Consider the following 6000-nt stretch of genomic DNA (forward strand, 5'->3'; position numbering starts at 1 on the left):
GTTTTGGTATATGAATTTTGGGGGGACACAAACATTTGGTCTATAACAAGAAATATATATTCAAAACCAGGTGGGGGCCTGCGAATGGAAACGTGGGCTTCCCAGGAGAAAAGGTATCATAGTCATCAAGCAACACAGATGTTGCAAATACATCTTCACGTCCATTTCTTGAGTGACCCCAGCCATTCCTTCATTTATTCAATGAACATTTATCAAATGTGTGTCATGTGCGAGCCAGGCGTTGCTCTAGACACTTGGGATACACCAGTGAACAAAATGGGGGTAGCGGGCGGTAAAAACCTCTGCCCTCCTGAGGCTTCCATCCCAGCGGGGTGGACACCAAGCATAACAAGTAAGCCCGTGGTCCCTGGGGAAGGAGGCAGCGAGTCCAGAGAAAGGGTGTGGGAACGGGGGTGTGTGCGCCTCCTTTCTCCTCCCTTTTCCTAGCCTATCCCACTAGAAAGAAGGAAAATGCCATACTGAATATCTGACTATGTGCTTAGAGTGAGAAAGGGAGATGTAGGAACCATTCGTGAGGCCGAATGGGCTAGAGGTTGTCATGGGGAAAAGCAAGACTGATTACGGAGCTTGTTTTCAGGATAGTGTGAAATACGGTCTAATTTTTAAATTATATATTTTTTTCTTAGAAGCTGTTCTTAACCCAAAGCAAAGCAAAAAGAGCACGGTAGTTTATTTTGCAATAAAACAGTTTAATCTGCAGTAAGACGGGCTTTGAATCCAGATAAGTAAACAAATAGGACGCATCCACCTTCTCTTTTTCACAAAGCCCGGAATTCTTTTTTTTCCACACTAGATGGCAGTAGAGTTAAAGGAAAAAAAGTCCAAAGCCGCCTTGGTGAATTTCCCCACAGCGCCGGGATGAGGATGGAGTCAGTGCACCCTCTGTCAGAGCCCCACATGATCCAGGTGTGATGTGACACTCTGTCACATGCCCCTTTCAGGAAAATGTATTTGGGGCAGAATCTCTCTTTCTCCATGTAGTGTCTTCACAGAGTAAGTAGAGCATTAGAGACCAATTAAATCTAGCTCCTAATACATGATGTAACTTTTGGTTGGCAAGGTGAAGAACTTGTCTTTAAAAATAGCTTTTGTATATATGTACTTCTTGCATCTTTTTTCTGCCCCCCAAGATCAGTTAGATCTTAGAGGACATTTTTTTAAAAATGGTTTTTAAAGATTTTATTTATTTATTTGTCAGAGAGAGAGAGAGAGAGAGGGAGAGAGCACAAGCAGAGGGAGCTGCAGCTAGAGGGAGAAGCAGGCTCCCCGCTGAGCAAGGAGCCCGATGCGGGACTCGATCTCAGGACTCCGGGATCATGACCTGAGCTGAAAGCAGTTGCTTAACCAACTGAGACACCCAGGTGTCTCTCAGAGGACATTCAATGTGAAAATTGGAAATCCTAGGGAAGCCAGCTCTGTAGTGGTTTTCAAACGTTTGAGTAAGAAATTTAAGAGTCATGCCATCAAGATTCTCAGAATGACAATAAAAATAATAAATATATGGGGGAGCAGTAAAACAAATGTGTCGAACTGTTGGCAATTGGTGAACCTCAGTGGAAGGAATATGGTGGTCATTATATCACTCTTTGTAACTTGTCCACAGCTTTAAAATTTTTCTTTTTTTATAAAGATTTTATTTATTTATTTTAGAGAGAGAGAATGAGAGAGAGAGCACATGAGAGGGGGGAGGGTCAGAGGGAGAAGCACACTCCCTGCTGAGCAGGGAGCCCGATGTGGGACTCGATCCCGGGACTCCAGGATCATGACCTGAGCCAAAGGCAGTAGCTTAACCAACTGAGCCACCCAGGCACCCCAAATTTTTCAAAATAAAAAACAGAAAATAAAAAAAGTGTGTAGCTTAACTCACACACGTAATAGGTGTGCAGGAGGAATCACCATAATCAAAACTATAGCAAATATACCAAATATGTGGATCGAAGAAGTCTTAGATAAGATCTATATCTTTCTGGCAGATCAAGGCCAAGTCTCAAGTATTCATTCATGGGCCCCAGTCTGGTATTCACTCATTACATCATTTATCGAATAGCTACCAAGTGTATAACACAGGGGTAACAGCAGTGAATATTGCAGACAAATTCCCTGCCCTTCTGAAGCTTACATCCAACTGGAGAGACCAACAAAGGCAAATAAACATTCTCTAGGTTGAGTAATGATGAGCAGTAGGAAGTTAGGATAAAAAGTGGTTACTTTAGATAGGGTGTTCAGGGTAGACTGGTCTCTCAAAAGGAGGTGACATTGGAGGAGACACCTGAGGAAGTGAGGCATAGACCCTATGTGTATCTGAGGAGAATGTTCCGGGCAGAGGGAGTGTGCCTGAGGAGTCAGATCAACAAGCAGCCAGTGTGTCTTGAATAAAGTGAGGGACAGGAACCAGGTAGGAGATGAAGGTGACAGGTACCAGGGCCAGATCAGGATTGGCCTTGTGCGCCAGCAAGTCAGCAAAGAAACCATGAGAAGAAAAATAATTATTAACGCCCAACGTCTATTGTCAAATATTATTGTTTGAAAAACAGTTTGGTGGTTCCTTACAAAGTTAGACAAACATACACCTGCTCTATGATCCAGTCATTCCACTTCTAGGTACATACTTAAAATAATTGAAAGCAGAGATGGAAACAGATACTTCTACAGCCATGTTCATGGCAACACTATTCACAATAGATAAAACAGCTCAAATGTTCACTGACAGATGAATGGATAAACATAGTGTGGTATATACATACGGTGGAATGAATGATATGGATCCTTAAAAAGGCATGAAATACTGACACAGGCTACAATGTGGATGAACCTCAAAAACATTATACTAATGAAATAAGCAAAATAAAAAAGGACAAATAGAATTCCACATATACTGAGGTACCTATATGTAGGCGAGCACATAGAGACAGAAAGTAGACTTGAGGTTGACTGGGGCTGGAGAGATGGGTAATGGGGGCCATTGCTTAATGGGGACAGTTTCTGTTTGGGAAGATGATAAAGTTCTGGAGATGGATGGTGGTGATGGTTGCGCAACACTAAGTGGACTTATGCCAATTGAATTGTATGCTTAAAAATGGTTAAAACGGTAAAGTTCGTGTTATGTATATTTTACCAAAATAAAAAAAAATTCTTCATTTTTCTTATTCATCTTACTCAATTTATCCTCTTTTTTTTTTTTTTTTTAATAAGTAGGCTCCACTTCCAACGTGGGACTCAAACTCATGACTCCGAGATTGAGAGTTGTGTGTTCTGCCAACTGGGCCAGCCAGGCACCCCCCAATTTATTCTCTGAAGGTGACTAATTTACAAGGACTTTGAAGAGATGGATTTTTTCCAGCAATATTAACCAACAATTTTTATCATCTTCTCTTCCTCTCCCCCATGAAAGAAACACACACGTACAACAAAATTGCTTTATTTACACTCACGATTACTGAAAGTCTTTTCTCAAGGAGGAAATACATTAATAGATTAAAACCATATTAAGAAAGTCTTCCTTATGTGGGTGAAGAGTTGGAAATAAATTAAATGTTCAAAAATTGGAAAATAATTAAGACATTTAAAAAACTTGTTCAATAGGATATTATTAGTCCATTAATATGATGATGACATGTGAAAATGCTTATGAAAAAATGTGAAATGAAATGGCAAGCTATAAAACTCTATATGGGTAGGATCTCATTATCTTTAGGAAAAACATATATTCCACACACTCCAGGTATTAAAAATAAAAGCGACTTGACAAGATATTGATGATGTTGATCCCTAGGTGTTTGTATGATGGCTGGTATTTATTTTCATTATATTTTTATGTATTTGCATTTTCCCTAAGTTTTTATTATGAAAATACTCAAACATAAAGGAAACTTGAAAGACTAATACAATGAACATCCATGTACTCTCTACTAAGATTCAACAACTGTTAATCTTTTCCTACATTTGCCCTAATATCTATCTATCTGTCTATCTACCTACCTACCTACCTACCTACCTACCTACCTACCTACCTACTTATCTTCTATCTATCATCTACGTATCTCTCTGTTACATTGAGTTGGCAGACTATGGTCGTGGTCAAAACTGATTCATCACCTGTTTTGTATAGCCCTGAGTTAAAGGTTTTTATGCTTTTAAGTAGCAACATTTTTGGGGCACCTGGATGGTTTAGTTGGTTAAGTGTCTGCCTTCTGCTCAGGTCATGATCCCAGGGTCCTGGGACTGAGCCTCACATTGTCCTCAGGCTCCCTGTTCAGCAGGGAGTCTGCTTTTCCCTCTGCACAACCCCCCCCACCACTCATGCTCTCTCTCTCTCAAATAAAAAAATAAAATCTTTTTAAAAAAAGATAGAAACATTTTACCTGGGTATATAGTTATCTACAAAATGTCCTTGATTTTGTTTCTTGGTCTGCAAAGCCTACAACATTTATTATCTGGTCCTTTACAGAAAAAGTTGGTCAACTCTGGATCTACACACACACACACACACACACACACACACACACACAGATACAATAGCTGAACTATTTGAAAGTAAGTTACAGACATTATAACATTTCTCCCTTAAATGCCTTATTATGAGTCTCCTAAAAATAAATATTCTTACTTAATCATAATACTATTATCACACCAAAGAAATGAATAATTATTTCATAATATCATAAAATACCCATCCACATGCTAATTTATGTGATTGTATTTGCAATTTTACAAAATGAAAATGCACATTTTTATAAAAATACAAAATTTCTGTTTTGAAAATCAGATTTTTATACTCATCAATTTTTATTATGCAAGGGATTTAGGAAAACTACTCTATACAGCCACTCCATTGGGCATTTCAGGTTGAAATTCAATGTGTTTGCAAGTCAAACAGCTCATATTCTGCAAAGAATTCGGTGTCGGTGGTGCTGTTATTGTCTACTGTAGGTGTAGATGGAAGAAGGTAGGATGCTCTATAATCTTTCCTTTGTATTTAAGAATAGAGTTGCGTGGTACATGGGGCAACCCATGAGCATGGGAGTTAGTTTTACTATTCCTCCTACCATTTTTGTAGATGGTTGAAGATTTCCATAATAAAAAATACATGAATGTATAGATCACTATACCAATAAGACTTGGTTCCTGACCTACATGTACTAAGGCAAAGTTGCATTTAAACTGTGTCAGACCCCTGCGTGTGTATGAACCTCTTATTTTAGAATAGGAAACATGGTAGTTATGTCAAACAAAACATAGGAAGATTGGATTAAAAATTTGAATGGATTTGAGAAAAGGCTACTTTGTCCTTTGGGAGTCTTATTTTTGTAAACATTTCATTTTTTTGTGGGATGTGAATCATGTGTTGGAATCACCTGATTTAGCTGTGGTATAACTAAGTCTGGAGGGCTTAGGGAAGACTCTGTTTTTAAAATTCCCCACCACCAATCATGATTATGGTTACATGAGATTTGTGTCTTGAAAAAATAGATCTGTGTCCAAAAGCTTTGGAATTATTTATACCATGTACTTTGTAAGCTCATCTTTGTTCTGTTTGAGCCATAATGTTATGTCTGCTTTTACCACAATCATATGGATAAGAAACTGGCAGGTCAGGCCCTTTCCCATCATGCCACAGTGTAGAATCTGCTCTATAAAGTCAGTATAAAGATCAAACAAATTCCTCTTCCTTGCTTTATGAAGAGCTTGGAAATAAATATTCCAGTGCATTTTTCTTTAAAAGTGGACCCAATCATGCTGTGTTATTTAGTAAGAAAATATTTAATAATAAAAAAATTTGGAAGAGTTATAGTGAGCCCTTGAAAACTTTTGTGTTTAAAAAAATGTTGTGCCATTATATTTTTGCAGACATAAAACATACAGATTTTTAATGTGCTCAATGAGATACAAAGGGAAAAGCTATTAACTATGGAGTGTTAAATTAGAGCAGCCAGAAATGCTTGAATTTGTTTAATAAATATTCATTCTTTTGGAAAGAAA

At 38.2% G+C, this 6000-nt stretch overlaps 1 long non-coding RNA gene across 1 annotated transcript in view; it reads left to right on the forward strand.

The window, feature by feature from the left end:
* Nucleotides 1-3523, forward strand: part of LOC114223325 (uncharacterized) — a 95736-nt gene extending 92213 nt beyond the window's left edge. The window contains exon 4 of the long non-coding RNA XR_003612125.2: nt 3217-3523. This is a non-coding gene — a long non-coding RNA (uncharacterized LOC114223325). The remainder of the gene's footprint in view (nt 1-3216) is intronic.
* The last annotated feature ends 2477 nt before the right edge of the window (nt 3524-6000 follow it).

This window comes from Eumetopias jubatus, unplaced genomic scaffold (genome assembly GCF_037043125.1).
Source record: "Eumetopias jubatus isolate StellerSeaLion01/CBP00866 unplaced genomic scaffold, mEumJub1_p1.0 scaffold_15, whole genome shotgun sequence".
In the NCBI taxonomy this organism is placed as follows: domain Eukaryota; kingdom Metazoa; phylum Chordata; class Mammalia; order Carnivora; family Otariidae; genus Eumetopias; species Eumetopias jubatus.